The following is an 18,255-nucleotide window of genomic DNA, read 5'->3' on the forward strand; positions in this document are numbered from 1 at the left end:
CACGCAACAACGCACCTAAATTCAGGGTAAGCGGTGGTTCTACCTTGAACCACCTATAAATTGATCCGTGTGACATTTGAACTAAATGTAAATATCCCACCTGGATTTACTCCCAAACTGCGCAGCGGGGAACCGAAGAGCAGACCAGAAAGTGCCTTTCAAATAGAACATAAACTTCTCGGCCAAACCTGTTTCGTTGTGCGTGCTGCAGAAAGCTTTACAAGGAGGGGGAAAAAACATGTATGTTGTGGGTGTAGCGACACGTTTTGCGGCTTCTCTTTCACCTCCCCCAGCCCAGGGCTCCCCTGCCCGATTTCCACCCGGGGACCCGCGCCGGCCCTCATCGAAGGCAAAGCAAAAGCAATTAGCGCGGGGGGGGGACGGGCACCCCGCTCGATGGGCCGCTGCTGATGGATGTCCCACCGCCCCCGGAGACGGAGGCGGCCCCGGCCCCGGCGCGCCTCGGGCCCCCGGAGCGGCGGCTCGGGGAGGGAGGCGGGGGGGGGCCCGGCCGGGGTCGCCTCCCTCCCCGCCCGGGGATGCTCACCTTTACGCCCAACCTCCCGCCTCCGCCCCGGCGGATTTTTTCCTCCTTCAACCCATTCCCGTTGGCCTTGGTCACGAAAACTGGATTTTTAATGGCTAAATACAGAGCATTTAAAAAAAAAAAGGGGGGGGGGGGGCGGTAAGAGTAACATGAGGCAGCGTTTCAGCAAACCCCATAAAGCGGAGATGCGAGAGCCAGCGAGAAGGGGGAAGGGAGGAGAAGCTTGAAAGTATCAGCGGGAATAGCAAATAGCTGAGTTTTTACTCCCAGACACCATAACTTGTTTTACGATTAGTGATCTGTTTAAAGATTTGTCCTGGAAGTACTTGATATTGGGTTACAAGAGGTTACGTTAATTGCATTAAGCCATAATGACCCATGAAAGACTGCGGAGGTTTAGAGAAAAACAAGCTTCTTCCTTATAGAAAAAAAAAAATAAATATAATAAAAATTATAAAATAAAATAAAATAAAATAAAATAAAATAAAATAAAATAAAATAAAATAAAATAAAATAAAATAAAATAATAAAAAAAAATAAACCAAAAGTGGGAGGGCATCGCGGCGGCGCGGCCGGGACTCCGGGAGGAGGCAGGCGGGGAGGGAGGCAGCTCCCCGACCCCCGTGGGCTCCGGCCCCGGCCCCGGGAGCCCTCCCGGTGCCCCCCTCACGGTGCCCTCGCCCCCCGCCCGGGGCTGCCACGCCGGGAGGGCGTGTGTCGGCCCTGGGCGCAGCCGCCCGCCTTATGGTGGGGAATTAAATGTGTCTAATAATAATCTATAGTCTCGCTCGCCGGGGCAGAGCAGACAAACAAAATTGTCATTCCAAATGAAAAGAAAACACTATTTCTTAGAAGCGTTTAGGAGGGTGCACAGCGGGGCATATTTTCTTTCTTACTGGCAAGAGTTTGTAACTGGATCCCTTAACATTACTGAGAACATGAAAACATGAAACAAAAGTATTGATCCAAGAATTCGCAGAAGAAAAGTATCCAAATACACACTGGTTTGTTTGAAAATTTTTTTTTAAGGTTATATCAGATGTTTACTGGGGAAAATGGAAGCTTGCGATACAGCCCTTGCATGCCCCATTCAAACACGTGTGGAGGAAAGTGTTATTTGTGTTGTTAAATTTACATTATGTTCACTTTAATTGCATCAGCTGCTAGATAGATCTAGGAATAATGGCATTTAAGAGGGAAATAGCAATCATCTTCAGAAGACTGCAGCATAATGGAGGAACCTAATTAATTTAACCTTGCAGTCTTCCATAATGGCTGCACTTTATCATTTCCACAGATGGAGCTTGAAGGAATTAACAATGTTGTTTATCCCAGCAGACATCTCTGACTGTGGTTAGCCAATGGCAGATTTCCCACTTAAAGATGCATTTCTTCACTTGAGGGAAACCAACTCGAGCCCTGGCAATAGCTGTCGAAACTTGCTAGCGTTACATGTGTGTGGGATATTGAAAAATTCTGAGAAAAATGCACAATATGTGTCTCTTTATGGTCTCATCAAGTGACGCTGGAAGAAGATAGAGTGTTTCCTTGCTTACCAGAGCCAAGACTTTTCCAATACCATTTCAGTTTCTCTTCTTTTATTTCCCCCTTCACTATATTTTTTTCTTTAGTAGCGTGTCCTGCTTTTTTTTTTTTTTTCTTTAAATACTCGGTGTATGTCTTTTTCTAGATTGGTAGAATTGAACCCAACACTTGTCCTAGATGATTTGCAATGTTTACAGACTTTTTATGCTTGGGAAACCGGAGTAGGCTTGAGGTAAGCACTCCTTCATACACAAAAGCCGGGTTACTTGAACAAGCTGATTGTTTGTCATTTCAGGAAACAGTGCATTTTCCACGCTGCCATATCCTAGGGTGCACACGGACACACACACTCGAGTCACTCGTGGGTGTCAGACCGGAGTCGGGAAGGGAAAATTCCGCCGCTTTGCGGCTTCGGGCTGTGAGACCATCCATAACTCCTCTCCCGTGGTACCAACCCAGCTATGAACCGCACCGATTAAATTCTCTGCACTTTCACCTGCATCGCTGGGATACTGAAGAGTGTCGCTTGGCCACTTTGAGGTGGATATTTGTCACCCAGGCAGCCGGGACCGGAGGAATTAGCCACAGAAGTGAAAAAGTGTATCAGACGAGCACATTTTCGGAACGATTCTCTCTTTTCCCAGGCTCTTGTACGAAGAGAAACGTTTGTCGGTGGCTGGGAGACAAGGACAGATCTCCTTTCTGTGTGCAGTAGCTGTGCTTCTGTGTTTGAGATAGATCTTAAACTGTGTTGATTTTTTTTAAAGTTTTATTGGTATCTGGGGTTTACTGTTGCTGTTGTTTGTTTAGGGGGTTTATTGGGTGGTTGGGTGGGGTTTTTTTGGTTTTTGGCTTTGTTTTTTTTTTTTTATTTGGGTTTTTTTTGTTGTTGTTTTTTCCACACGCACACACACACTTTCGAGTGCCTGGCAAGAAAAACTGCCATCCTTGAACTTATACCTTGTCCCTGCCCCAAATGTTAACTTGATAGCTCCAAATGATAACTTGATACCGTTCTTACCCCGGATACAGAAAGCGTCTTTTCTGTTCCTCCTTTGTACGGAGCAGCGTGCAATAGAAGCCACCGTACGCGCGGAAGAATGCGGGGCTGCTGTTCAAATTCGCACCACTCTTAGTGGCCACAAAGCGGTAAAGGTGAACGGCAGCCCAGGAGCCACCTGTCACCTGTGCCGCGTCATTTTAGGAGGGCAGGTTTGGATCCAAACCTCGATTTGTTAATCTGGCAGGTATCTTCCACCGCCGGCCAGCGGCGTGACACTGAATATCACCACGATATGAAACACTTGGGTGTGCTGTCACATCTCCCCTTCGCGGGACACCTCCCAGGCTGCTGGCGGCCGAGAGCACGGCGGGGAGAAGCGCAGGGCGACTACGGCGGTGAGAATGCCGTGATTTGGGCTGATGACGTGCGCCGTGACGCTAGCGCTGCTAATGGGCAGCTAATGATGCCGCTTCGCCAAACAAAGGAAGCTAACCCGTTTGAAGTCCTAGTCATTGGCTACCTGGAAATAACCTTGTATATCTATGTGTATATATTCCGGGGGGGAGGGCGGAAAGGAATATCAGGAAGGAAGAATCGTCACAGAGGAGCTCAGGCTGCAAAAGGCATGTAGGTAAAGTTTGGGCATGGGGCAAAGCGCAGCGCCGCTGTCTGCGCTGCGTGGAAATCTGTTAAATCAGACAAAACCGGGTAAAAATAAAAATTAAAAAATTTAAAGAAAAAAAAAAAGAGACAGAATAAACCCGGTCGGTGAATCCCGCAGAGGCACGGCAGACCCTGCGACGCGGCAGCACCCGCTCGCCCCGCGGGACGCCCCCGCGCAGCTGCCTCCGCGCAACCCCGCGCAGGTCTGCGCAGCCCCGCCGGCCGCCGCTTGGAGGTTGGTTGTGTTCGTACGGCGGTGGCGAGCCGAGGGGGAGCCCTCCGGTCCCTCGGGGAAAGGGGCCTGTCAGGTGTCAGCGGTGGGGTCGCTGGGGGATTTGAAGTTGTGGTTCGTGATTTAGGCTAACGCCGCGGTGGGAATGTGCCGCGCTGCGACCCCCGCCCGAGCGAACGCGGCTTTTGAGCGCCTTCCCCTGCTCCACCGTCGCGTGTTCCCAGTGATAGTGATTCCACTGAAAATAAAATACATTTCAAAACCCGCAAACTGTCACTACTGGAAAGATAGAATACAACCCCCCACCCCGCCCCCTGCTGCGGGATCCCCCTCTCCCCTGGGAGCTGCGGGACGTCCCCGCGCAGGGCGGTGGGCGGGAGGAGAGCGGCCACCCCCGGCTCCGTGCTCTGCTCCCGCCGCCACCGCTCCTCCCCTCGGCTCGGCTCGGGGAGATCTGCCCGGGGATCCAGCAGGACTTTCCTGTTTACCCGGCCCCGGTGGCCCCCGTTGGTGCCACCGCAGCTGCCGGCGCCCTTGTGGGGGGAAAGGGGGCGGAGGAGGGGGACGCTGCAAACGTCTCCTCCAGCGCTCCGTCCGGAGGGTGGGCTTCGCTCGCAACGGGGAGATCATGTAAATCTTCAAATCTCCTATGAAAATTAATAAAAACACACGAAATCCTAGACAGTCCATAGCAACTGATTTTTATCTACCGTTTTACGCGCTTCATTATCCACCTAAATATAAACCCCCCGTGATTTAATGTAGTTTACAGAGACCACAGGCATTTTTGGCTTCCCTTCGCCTTTTCATTCTAGCGCTGGCAATGGGCTGACTTCAGACGTCTCTCAACAGTTGAATATATCTGGGGGTTGGGATAAGACCGAAGAAGGAGAAAAAGACTGCATTCAATGTACTTGTCTCGGTGCCTCTTCAAACCTATTCGGGGACCCCCAGGTTGTTCAAACCCCGTATTTCTGTGCTCCTCCCTGGGCTCTCGCTCTCTGTCACTGCTTCATCCCGACGGGAGATTTTCTCTGGAAGCTGGAGACCCTGGCCGGGCTGGGGGGAAGGCGGGGGTTGGCTTTAATCAGCATTGTCAGAGAACCAGAATCAGGTGTGGATTTGTTTCAGGCCATGTTTACATCAATCAGTATTTTCGTTACAATCTTGTCAACAGTTTTAATTCAAAGCTTATGCTAAAGCCGGAGAAATCAAGCCGTGCAAAGGAGAGCGTTATTTTTAGAAAAATATTGTTAAACGCGTTGGCATGGCTGAAATATTTTGATTGTGCTCGAGGTTAGTTTTTTGTTGGTGTTTTGTTGTTTTTTTTTTTTTCTTAGCTTTATCGGCAACGAGAGGGCTCGATACAGCGTGTGAGGAGTCGGTCCGTAATTTTAGCGAGCTACGAGCCTGGCCTGCCGATGCGGAGGAGCGCTCGGGATCCTCCCGAGCATTTCCCTGGAAGTCTAAGTCAGGCGGAGATATCACCCTCCCTTTTCCCCAGCACCGGTGCGGGCAGGGCGAGCAGCGCCAGTCCTTGCGCGCCTTGGGGCGCATCAGATGCCAGGCGCGGAGACCCGGGGCCGGCTCAACTACCCTGCCGCCCCCGCTCAGGTTAAATCCGCCGATTTAAAGGCTGAACCGACAGCGGAGCGCTCCTACCTGCGCGGTATTTTCGGCTGAGCTATTTGCGCGGGGCTGGGGTGGTCCGGCTGCGCGGTGCGGGACCCCTGCGTGCGTCTCGCCGGCTCCTTTCGCTCCCGCTCTCCGGCATCCCCAGCTCACTTTTCACATCAAATAGGCCATTAACTTTTTGATCCTTGCTGCTACATTCCAGGTTTCCCAGTGATGTTTCCTGCACACCGAGTTTCCTCCCCGCCCCTACTTCTGTCCCACTTCGCATTTAAACACGACCCGGTAGATGTGAATTTCTGTCGAAAATGTAATTTTGAACATATGCACTCGTTCGTCTCTTCGCGCCTGGCCTCGCATCGAAATCCCTCTCCGAGGAGGGACCTACCGTTTTAGATGCCCCGGAAGAGTGTTGAATTTTTGGCTTGCTCACCTCTTTTAGCGAGGGAGCCAGAATGAGACCTATTAAAATAGTGACTAATGCCTGTGAAGACTATTTCCACAACTTCAAAGCCTTTAACGGGACTATTGGCGCTGGCTGCGCTCAAGGGCTGAGAGCCGCGTTAGCTCCTCGTGTTTGGGACATTTTTGAGCAGGAGCAGTCACTCAGTCTTCAGCCGAAGAAGTTTTGGGGTGGGTGTTGGTTTTTTTTCTCCATTTCATCTCCCAGTTTTTTTCTCTTGGCCGTAGGACACCACTCGAGTGCCTGAATGTGGTGTTGAAGGAGCCCCCCGAGATGCTACAGGGGTTGCGAGACAACCGGTTGGGCCCAGGGTGGGTGGAAGGGGGATGATTTCATGCATATACCTGATTTTGCATCCCAGGGTCTTCCCTGGGGACTCCAGGGGTAGGTCCCTTCCACGTCCCTCGGAGCATCACTCCGTCACCGCGTCCCCGTGGGACCTCAAGCCTGGGAAGTCCCGTCAAAGCAGGCAGGGAGGGGAGTGTTGAAAACACGGGAGAGCGGGCTGGGCTCGGCATCCCCAGCCCGGCGTCAGAGCCCCGGCTCCGCGCTCCCCCGGGCCCGCGGAAGCGGCTGCGCGGCTGCGGAGCGGGGCGAGCGCGGCTCTGCCGGGGCCGCTGCGGCCGGCGGGCAACGCTTCTCCCTCTTCCCTGGTTTGGCCCTAGCACGTTTGCACAGTCAAAATTGGTCGTGGGATCATATTTACTTAAATTTCGCCGTTTCATTAAGTTTCTTGACAATAAATTCGCTTTCTGGAATATTTCCAGACGTGTGCTCAGAAGAGGCCTGAACAAACTCGGAGGAGGTAACCTTAAATTCAAGCATTTTCTGCCAGATACCTAAGGATTATTTTTTTTTCTGTATTTACCTGTCAGAAATGTGTTGCAATGCCTTCATACCCTTTTGTTCATTAAAGGAATACTCTTCTTTTATTTTCTCATCATTACAATAAATATTTACCTTGTGAGTTAGTATTTTCTTCAAAGATATTTGACCATCCTGTTATGAACACAATTTTCTTAAATATACCAAGTAATTTTCTTTATTGATCTTCATGAAGACATAGTATTGACAGATAAGCAAGACTTAAATTGTCAACAAAATGATTAAATTACCGAGACCATCCTCTTGGACTGCTAGGAGTTAAATCGAGCCACAATGTTCTAAGGAAAATGAGGAACGTTAAATATATACAAGTTTTCCAACATCCCAAAATAAGACACCTTTGATTAAACTCCTGTATCTGATAAACCGCTGTTCCCAATTTGCAATAGTTACTCTGAGCTTAATTACTCCCATTACTTCCTATTACTTCCAAGTGATCTCATACAAAACTGATGCACAAGTCCATGTTTGCAGAATATGACCTTAAAGAAGTGGCTTGTCACTCTGAACGGTTCAACCTCCCATTAATAGCTGCGTTGTGTACACAAGCTGCTGATTTCAGGCCTTTACTGCTCTACAGTTGTAGAGAGACAAAAGCTAAGGGTATTATTCCATATCACATGGAGTACTCAGTTTGAAAATCTTAATGAACAAAGGCACAATAAAAATTACCAGACAGTTTAAAATATAAAATAGGATTTCATTGATAATCTACTTTATAATCTGGTTTTAGCCAGTTATTTCATGTAAATCCATGTATTCGTAAATAGCTCTGTGAGTAGTTTCATTAAAATTACAAACACAAGCGTTTACAGTGTTAGAAAGCATTAAAAGACGAATTTACATATACTGAAAAAAAGTGCTCAGAACTCACTGGAAGTCAGAGGGACTTCTACCACTGACCTGGGGAACTGTGGGAAGTTTCTATTTGCAGTGACACAATTATCAGATTATGAGTCTGGAAGACGATCTTTTTATCTGCTCCGCACAATGTTAAATTGCTGCTTTTCCCACCTCCCTCCATTTTCATCAGTTTTAGACAAGCCCCTATCAAAAAGATATTGACAAAATAGATGAGTATTGGGAGGGGGGGGAAATGCATAGCAGAGGAAGGAAAATTTGAAGTTCTATTTTCTAAATCGGCATCTCATGTGGAGGAAAACAACAAACATTGGAGGTATCGAAAACATAAGCACTACAGATGAAAATGGTTTCTTTTGGAGAGTCAGAGAACACATAACTGAGAGTTAGAAGATTAAACAGATTCACTACTGAGTGGACTATGTGTTATTTGTCTTTTTCTGGGATCTACTAAAGGAGCAGCTGAAGCGCTGTTGTCACACGTGGCTCACCAACATGGCATTATAGGTGCCAGTTCGTACTGGATCCCAGCAGCATCTACCTCAGAAATGTTTCCATGTTCCATTAGACACCATTACTGGAAATGCTCCCTTTGAAGCTTGTATTTTTTCCAGCAATAAAACTTTTGCTTTTAATTGCATCTAGGTGCAGCTGAGGACTGCATCTAACTCTGGAGCTGAAAAGCTCAGTTTTTCTTCTCCTTCTTTGCATGGGTAAGTCAGGTTTATACTCATGGCAGTGCTTTTCTTCATAATGCCTGTGCCAGAGCAACATTTCTGTCATCTGTCACAGCTGTGTACATCGTGCAGGGGACCAGGGGCAAAAGCATTAAAAATGTCTGTCTGTTACTGAAGGAAACCAAAAAGACCCTGAGGCAGACAAGAGGATGTTTACTGACTAAGGAGGTCCCGTTTTATACTCCCTTGCTAAGACGAAACTTCACTTAAGTAAGACAATGAGTATTTTAGAAACTAAATGTATGCTTGAGCTGCTTCTAGAGAGTTAAACCACAGCATAGACTGAGTGCTGGGTGGTTCTTTTCCCTCGTCAGGGCAAGGCAAGGAGCATGCTACAGTAGACCTGCCACAGAAGGCAAAAATATACCGATAGGGCACAACAACGTCTCCGGTAATGAACTCAAATCCTCGAGTCTGTAAAACCACATTGTATTCTTGAGTGATGAATTTTGTATTTGGATCACTAACTTAGTTGAAAGAAGTGTAAAGACAGCTCCCTACTGGCAAAATATCTAGGAGGTTACAGAATGCTGTTTATTCCAGCTAGTGTCTGGAATAAATTATGTTCAAGAAATTGGCTCCTGGTACTCCTATTTCAGATGAGAATTTGTACAGTGTGCTAAGTCCTAACACTTCTGGCCAAACCATAGCCTTCATTAGGATTTGCCATTCATCAGAGCTGCCAGGAACTCTCAGATCTGGAGAGGTGCTTGTTTTGAGAACCGAAAGAATAACAGCAAAGAAACCGTTTACCTTGGAGCTACTGTCAGTTCTCAAAGGCACTGGTCTTCCAAATTTCAGGGTTCTGAGTTGTCAGTCCTAATATGTTTGCTTACTATTCCTACTGAAATTCATTAGCTATATAAGGAAGACACGAACTGTTTTTAGATAATACTATAGGTTGTATAAGACACTTAACATTTCAGAGGTTTCTACTACAGATAAGGGGATAATGGCAGCAGGTGACCTCTTGGGGTGGGAGGGAGCTTTCACAACTTGCTTTTACTCCAGTGGCGACAGCTGACACTTGACAACTCGTGAAACTGGACTCTGGGAAGTAGGATGTCAATATGAGTGCTATTTCAAACATAATTTTAAACAGTTTAATCTATAAGTTTATCAATCACTTATTATGAATGGTACTTATGTTGATTTTTTACTCTGTGCCTAAATATTATATAGGCTTCACTTGATTCTTCTCACAACATCAACAGCTTAAAAACCTGCAGAAGGGGAAAGCCAACAGAAGCACTGCAAAGTCAAATCCAAGAAAATCCAAATCAATCACGACTATAGTGTCCAGGGCTTCCTATAGGAAAGAGGTCCACTCTTTTACTTCCATAAGTAGGCTCAGGGCTCTCATGAGAGCATGGTCCTCCTTACGGCTGTGCTGCCACCATTCTCACATGTCTTTGCAACATTTACCCTCGTGCTGGAGCTGACATTTGTATTTTATTCTGAGGTACCCCCCACAAAAATAAGAGCATCCTAGATGTGCTCTGGCAGAGACCTTCTTAAATATGTTGGATATGTGTATGGTTTTTGAATACTCTACTACTTGCTCAAAATCAGTAAATGCCGAGGAAATATGAATCCTTGAATTTTCACCAGGCAAGATTTCTAGGTCAAAAAGGACAGAATTTGGACATATGCTGAGCCCTACACCTGACTTCAAAGAAAGGCTTCATCACAGAGTAGACAGTCAACCACCTGTTCAGTCAAAGATCCTGAATTTCTGGAGAAAGTGCTCTGTAAAATGTAGAATTTAGTCTGCACACACCTATTCCATGAGTCCAGGAGAAAGTATGTTGCAGAGATCCAGTTCTCCTCTTTGCTTCCGGAGATGTGCTCTTCTCCATTCCATATTCCACTAGAAGGGAGCAAGTGGACCTGTGACTTTACGTCTCCTGAGTCTTTCTTATAATCTGTGGACCACAATTTTTACATCCTATAGATCATATTCTCCCCTCAGGTATGTGAGGACAATTTAATCTGCTTCCCTGTGGTGTAAAAATGCTCAACTGAGGTAGTACCATCCATTCTTACCCATTGTCGTGGGTAGCCAAAGTGAGTTTGGCTGCCAAATTTCATAGGAATTAGGGTAAACTCTGTTTAATATCTTAAAATTGTATTGAACTAGAAATAGTTTAATCAACATTTTAAAAAAATACATATAAATATCCCATATTTGGTATGTCAAAATAGGGCCTAATGGATTAATATAACTTCAGAAGAATGTGGACTCTACCTCAGTTTGCCAGTATGTTTGTACATGGCCCCATGCTTGACATTTTAATTAACTCTCAGCCTTCAATTTGCAGGACTGTTACACTGGAGAAGCAACAAGTGGGGGGAAAAGCCCTTAAAATTGTTAAAAAGAATGGATTCCAAGTGATTTGGGTCCTTCAGGACAAACATCTAGGTATTCTAGTGATTTAAATGGCATTGTTTGTATATCTGCAGTTAAGGAAGATCATAAATGCTTGTGGGAACATAATTTCAATTTCTCTAAAGGTAGAGATATGTTCTGTACTTTCTGAAATTGGTGTACAGGCAGACTGTGAAGAGCTGGAAAAGGAAAACAGTGGAAGAGTATGTGCGAGAAGGCAAAGAAGTGTCTGAAATAAATAGAGGAGCTTGAAGCAATGGCAACTTTTTTTGTTTTGCCTGTCTAGAGAAGCACGCCTTCTCTAGGCATGGAGGAAGAAAGGAGAAAGGGAGGAGGAGGTCTGGACGGCGATGTTCATCTTTATAGTATAGGTAAAAAAAAATAATAAATCAGTGGCCGTGCTGCTTCCATGTGGACCAGCCTGCCAAATTGAGCGGGGCATTAATTTACATTAGACTTACGCTTCATGCAGGGTCCAAGTTCATACCTCCAGGACGGATAAGCAAAGAGAATGTTCTACCACTGTTTTGCACTGACTTCATACCTGGAGTATAAGACACTAGGAATCAAAGCCACGCTTTCTCTCTTCAGAGGTAACGAGGAGGGGGTGATGTGCACAAGCTCTGATTTTAGGGATAGTCCGAGGTCCATGGGGTCAGGTGCCGTATGCGCACCACAGCTTCTTCCAGAGCAGTGTTCCCATGCTCTCCCCCATGCCTTGACTCATTCTTTGCCATCTCCTACGAGGGCAGCGATTTCCCAGCGCGGTGAAGAGTGGTGTCAGACCAACACCCACCCCACCCCGCCTCCGGCGGCCCGGGGATGCTGCCGGTACCTTCCCGACTGCCCGCCCTGCCAAGAAGGCGGAGGAGATGCCAGTTTTGGGGGATGCTTAGACCTGCAGCCATCCCTTACGATCCCTTACGACCTGCCGGCATCCCTCCGGGACCATCCTTCCCCTCTCTGATAATACCTTCCTTCTTAATTAAAAAAATAAAAGCGGAGGGGCGTTGGGAGGGCGCTCCCCCTGTGCCCCGGCGAGCCGAGAGCGGCGGCAGCGGCGGGCAGCGGGCGGCGCGGCCGGGCAGGCGCGGTGCTGCCGCCGGGCGAGGCAGCGGCGGCGGGAGGAGGAGGAGGAGGAGGAGGAGGCGGGAAGGCGGTCGGGTCGGTCGGTCGAGCCGCTCCGGGGAAGTTTCCTCCCCGAAACGCCTCCCCCGCCCAGCGCGGCTCCTCGCAATTTACCGCCGGGCGCCGCTCCTGGGGAACCGCCGGGCCCGACGCGCCGCCCCGGAGTAAGTGCGCGCCGCTCCGCGCAGCTCCGCGCCGAGACGGGGAGCGGGGCGGGGGGCCGTCCGCTGCCCGCCCGACACATCCCCCCCCGGAGACGTCGCGGCGTGGGGTGCCGCACACGTGGGTGCGGCGGGGGCCGGGCGTTGCGCCGCCGCGGGTGGTTACGCGGGTGCGCAGCGCCGCGGGGCTTGCGGCGGGGTGGGAGGGGCGAGGCTGCGGGAATCCCGCGGGGGGGTGGGAGGGGAGGGGGCGGCGGAGTTCGGCTCGCCCGGCGCCGCGGGAGCTCCCGGTGCCGGCCGGGGGTCGCCGGGGGCTGCGGCGGGTCCGCGGGGGGCCTCCGCTGAACGCGTGATTTGTGTCAAAAGGTAAAAATTTGCGTGGTCCTGGCCGTGATGACCGTGTCTGCTCCCCCCTCCCCCGCCATTCCCTGGGGGTGTCCCTGGCAAGTGTTAGGGGAGGTGCACAGACCCCCAGCGAGGAGCGGGCAGCTCCTCCTCCGACGGACGGGGACAGGCGGCGGGTGGCGGGGCACGGACGGCGATCGCACCGCACCGCTGCGCACCGCTCCGCAGCCCGCGCTGCCCCGGGCACGGTCTCGCCGGGGCGGCCGCCTCCCCGCCGGGAGCCCGCTGGCTGCCTGCCTCCGGGGGGTCGGGGGAAGGCGGGAGGGAAGGAGGGATGCCCGCCTCCCCCCGCTCCTCCCCGCACATCCCAGTACCTCGTTCGGGACGAGGAAAATGCCGAGCCCCGGCGGCAGGGAAGGGGGACACCCGCAGGTGTCCCTCTCCTCAGCTCGCTCCCTGGGGTTGTCATTTTGCCCACTGTCACCTAAGCCCTTCAAAAGGATTGTTGGATGTGGCTAGTTATGAGATGGTTTTTGTCTGTGTTGTGGGTCTTGGAGGCAAAGCTTATTTTGTGCTGGAAATACTCTGCTCTCTAAAACTGTAATTAAATAGGCAGTTTTTTTTCTCTCACAAAGTCAAAGATCAGAGTTTTCTTCAATTATTAAAAATCTAACATTAGGATTTTCTTTTATTTTCTTTCAGGCCCTAAGGAGCATAGCGTTGCATTTAAATAGCTAAAAGAAGAGTAGTTGACTACTCTTCTTTGAGAGTAGACATTGACTTTTAGCAGCAAACCACTTTCATGCCTACATATGCTCTAGCAAAATGCAGCATGAGCAGCAGCACTGGACGGTCGCTACGTTTGAAGACTCACACTTTCCATAGTCTTTCAAAACAAAAATATGGTTATAAGAAGAAAAATATGGTTATAAGAAGAGAAATCATTCATTCAGTGCTGCGAGAAGCTCTTTAAAAAGAGAATGTGGTGTGTGGAAAGTCCCTGTGAAACAATTTCCAGATTAGAGCTGTTCGTTCTCTGCCAAAAGCTGTGTAAGCACGAACCATAATGAGGGTAGTTGTAGGATCACAGAGTAGTCGTGGGGCAGGTAGTCTGGCTGCACCAGAAAGTGAGAGACAGAAGGGCAATATGTATGGAAATGTCCCTAATTGAGGACTGCAGCTCATGGAGGCAGCTGGCGTATCTTCTGAAGGCTGGTCTGGATATGCTCCCCCAGACCTTTGTCCTAGCTTGCAGACATCTTGTTCTACCGTAGATTTCAGTGTAAGGTAAACTGCAAGTATCTGCATCCTCAAACAACGTTTTTAAATTTAATTAGTCTTTCGGAATGGTTCAGCAGTCTTCAGAATGGTAGAATTTGTAATAGCATCGATAAAAAAGTTTACAACCCGCCTAAGTAGAAACTAAGTCACTGGTTCCTGACAGCTGTCTTATTTATTCCAGGCCTGATGTTTCATTCCTAATTTTCTTCATTAGCTGCATCTGCCCGTGTAAACTCAATCATAAAAAGGGGAGGAAGAAAAAGGAGGAAGCAAGTCACTCTTTTTCTTGTTTATGGCTCTGTCCTTGCGCTGTGAATCCTGTCGCTGTTGGCAGGACTCCTCTGGCAGGAGAATTTCAAAAACTTCTAAGGTCACTTGAACAGTTTCTGCAAGTCAGCTGGAAATTGGAGGCCTCCTGCTTCGTGTGTATTTAGAGAATTTCAGGTTATTTTCTCTGTTTCTTTCATCCAATTACTTAATTATAGAATCCATAAATAATATTGCTCAAAATAACTTTTCCTTCTAGGTTTAGAGAAAGTGAGGGAGCGTGATACAAAATTAAGGGATTAATTTGCATTGAGAGGCTTGAGTTTTTTCCTTCCTTTCATTTTTACCCTTTTTATCTTTGAATGTTTAATCTGATATATCAAACATCGTAAGAGAATGATTTCTCAAATGTCTGGACACTTTTAATGCTCTTTGACCTTTTTTTTTTTTAGTTTCTTTGTGAGACAGCATCTCTTCTCGCTGTGTCTCAGAGTGAGAGGGTGCGGTAATCCTACTGCCCGGCCACAGCGAGTAAAATGTGATTTTACCATCGAGTTCTATCGGGTGGGGCTGCCATGAAAAGGCTTTAGGGGTTGGACCAAGAGAGATTTGCCCAGATTTGGTGGTGGGACAGTGAGCTGGGGCTGCCTGGGAGAGGCACCCACAGGGGCGTTTCTTGGGGGAGCCTCGGGGGCAACTGCTGCCCATAAACAGGGCAAGCCCCGGGGGCAGCAGGGCGGGGGGGTCCATGAGAAGCGCAGGCAATGAACATCTCCCCCCGCCGCTGCCATAGCCTGCCCGGGGCCCCTGCCGTCCTGAGCTGCCCGGAAAAATCACGGAGGTGAACTCCCACCCTGTGAGGTGGGTCTGCATTTTTGCAGCTCCCTTTATAATGAAGTGAGCTAGGGGAAAGCTCTTTTTATTTATAAGAACGGAAATTGTGTGTAAAGTCCTTAAAATCAAGGAGGCCACAGCTGGGTACTTCATGTGCTTTTAAAAGCTTTTCCAACTCAAAGTTGTTTCTCCGTCCTTCCTATGCTGTTTCCATAGCGAGTCACACCTACTGCCACTTTAAGCAATTGGCCTGATTCCTGAAATTTCTGAATTTTAATTTCTCAGCTCGAGCGCTTTATCATCTGAATATTGAAAGGGATCGCTGGGTTTTGTGTGAATAAAATTTTCCTTTTTAGCTCTTAGGTTATACTGTTCTCTAAGGAAAGTGAAGCATTATGTTCAGATGTTAGTGTAGTTCATTCTACACTTTCTCCTTTATTACAAGATATTATTTATTATAACTTAGTGATAACATCGTTTGATAAATGAAACAATAATTTATCTTCTGTAACAAATTGTAAAAGCAATGTTATATGGATAGCAATTATTATTTTTTTTATGCTTAATATAGTACTGTAGCCAGTAACATATAACAGTAATTACAGTTTTTTTGTGAGCTGTGATGGTGAAAAAGATTGCAAGAGTATTAGGATAACCAAACGTGTAAGAAGTGTGGCTGTCGCTAGAGGACAGGTAGATTTAATGACGACTTCAACTGTGTTTTGCCCTTGTGTGTTTTGTTTTTTTCATAAATGTATATAAAATTCGTTCTCATTGGTGGATACAGTTCAGAGACATGGAGAACTGAAACTACTGCTGTTTGACTAAACTTGGTGCATTTTTTGCTGACAAAGAACACATAATACATCTTTGTGTAGTTGTGTAAGCAGAACCTATTTATCAAGGTTCCCAATCCTTAAGTTTTCAGTTTTTATTATGTTAAAAATGATGAGTTACTGAATTAATTTTCACGAAAACACAGTCTGGCAGAAATCAGAGGAAAAGAATGTCATCTGCCAAGCAAGAGATGTGACAGAGTTGAACAAACCAGCATTTAAAAATGGTTTTTCAGCATTGTTTTCCAAGGAACTGAGAGTCCTACAAATGCTCTTACAATCATTTCCTTCTCCTCCCCTGTAATATTCGCACCAATTGTCCCAATTTGGCAAAGATTTATTGGTGGGGTTTTAGTTTCATAAGAAGTGACTGCTGGCTAGAGCAGAGAGGTCCTAGCCAGCGCCTCCTCCCTTGACCCACTTGGAGCGGGGACATCCCCATGGGGAGCCGAGCAGCAGTGTCCCTGGAATCACCCCCCGAGAGGCAAGAGCTCGAGGATGTAGCAGGGAAAGGCGAAGGAAAGCTGGCATCATCGTTAGGTAAATACAGAGTCTCTTCTGGTTTAAAATTAGCTTTTAGTTAGTGAATCGTTGGTATTGCTGGTCATCATGGGTTAGGCTTCCAAAGGTATTTAGGTGACTAAAGGTGCAGCTGGGTGCTTACTGTCTGTCATTCATGAGGGCGCTTGCAGTATAAACAAACACACAAATAAATGTAAATGGCTATAGATGCTTAACCTGACGTGGTGCCTTTAGATATCCCCTTGGACCTCACGTCAACAGTTTTGACAGTTCAGAGATACAACCTTCTGGTTTTCTCAGGCTTAGGTTCATTCATGCTCTTTCACTCGGACTTTCAGTAGAGGTTGGAAGAGAAGAAAGAAAAGGACTTTTTCTTCTTCCATTCTCATAGATGAGTCCAAATGAAGAAAACAGACTTTTCACGCCTACTAGGGAAACTCACACCTTTACTGCATGATGAGAAGCAGAAGTATTTGTAGCTGGTAGATGTGAATTCTGGCATTTGATCTGTCGTAAAGACTGAAAGCAACATGCTCCTTTGCAGTATGCGAATGTTGTGACTCACCAGTGAAAATTTTGGTTGACCTCGAGAGACAGGGAAGTTTTCTCCTCGTATGTCAGATAAATAAGAAAGCAGCACCCTTAGCCTTACTGATGAAGATGTGAGGAAGGTCACTGGTAGGTGCATTCAGTTGAACCCCAGTTGGTGGTTGATGCAGTGTGGGTCCTGGCAGCTGTGGCTCTGTGCCACACGAGCGCAGCTACGATGCTCCTGTGGTCAGTGTGAGTCCAGGGGCGATTTGGTGGTTCTCACAGGGCACGGGGCCTCAGCCGACCCTAACCCAGCGCTCGGGTCCTCCTGCACTGGGAGGTGCCCTGACTCTGGCCTGTGAGTTCCCCAGTTGAGTGTTAGCTTCCCATAGCCACGGTAACTCACTCACAACCACGCTTTTGCTATCCCATCCTATTTGGGTATATTTTTCTGCTCTCTGGGATACGGTGGCTTCTACTGCTGAAGGTGCGGCTGATAGCATTTCTTATTTGAATGCGCTTACTAGCTTGGGGGAAGCCTAGGCTTTAATGTAGGTTGTTACGATTTCAGACACAAATGTATCATCTGACTTACTTTAAAAAAAGGAACAAAAGTTAAAAAAAACTAATTAAAATAAAACATGATTTCACCTAGAGGAAAATTACTTTTAATTGCTCTCTGTAAACCTTGAAACCTTTACATGTGACTTTTATTAATTATGATTAGCAAACCTTTACTTGTTTGCACTGAATTGTGCAGAAGCAGTACTGTTGTTTGTTGTTAGGCCACAAAATTTTATAGACTGCATATATTTTACAAACTACTTTAAAAGCCCATGTAAAATAATAAGTAATGCCTTACCTTTAATCTAAATTTATAATAGGTGTAGAAAGGCTTCCTAGACCACGTATATAATTATTACTCATTAGAAATGTTGTACAGAACCACACGGGTTGAAAGTAAGCTTTCTTTGTAAAGCATCTTACACTTCTTTCCTGAGCTAGGTAAGTATTCCAGTTGCATGTTATGATTCGTAGCTCAACGTTTTTCTTGTGTGATTTCATATTCTTTATTAACCATGACACTTAGTCTAATAGTCAGTGTTAATCTGTGGATCCACTCGCCTTTTGTAGTGTGTTTGACAGAAAAAAAGCAGCAAACAGATGTATTGCTCAAAAAACTCACAACAGAGGAACTGGCTGTTGCATTCTGGTTTTGTTCTCTTTGTTAATGATACACAAATACAGGGAAAGTAGGGATTCTTGTAACTTTTTGATAATAAATATCCCATGGAATGCTTAGAGCAAAGCTGATTAATCCTTGTTTGAGGGACAGAATTCATGTTGTAAATGGTAATTTTATTGATTTTTAAAAGCATAGGTTTCCCTTATG

At 47.1% G+C, this 18,255-nt stretch overlaps 1 protein-coding gene across 16 annotated transcripts in view; it reads left to right on the plus strand.

Annotated features, from left to right (window-relative positions):
* The first annotated feature begins 12,116 nt into the window (after window positions 1–12,116).
* The window catches only part of EYA1 (EYA transcriptional coactivator and phosphatase 1), a 169,855-nt gene continuing 163,716 nt past the window's right edge, over window positions 12,117–18,255 (plus strand). For 5 of the 16 annotated variants that reach the window (XM_054191941.1, XM_054191944.1, XM_054191950.1 and 2 more), the window contains exon 1: window positions 12,117–12,249. The gene's annotated coding sequence lies outside the window, so the exon portion shown is untranslated. The remainder of the gene's footprint in view (window positions 12,250–18,255) is intronic. The other 11 variants (XM_054191943.1, XM_054191946.1, XM_054191951.1 and 8 more) reach the window with 6 other exon arrangements.

The sequence above is a fragment of the Rissa tridactyla genome, chromosome 2 (assembly GCF_028500815.1).
Source record: "Rissa tridactyla isolate bRisTri1 chromosome 2, bRisTri1.patW.cur.20221130, whole genome shotgun sequence".
NCBI classification, from domain to species: domain Eukaryota; kingdom Metazoa; phylum Chordata; class Aves; order Charadriiformes; family Laridae; genus Rissa; species Rissa tridactyla.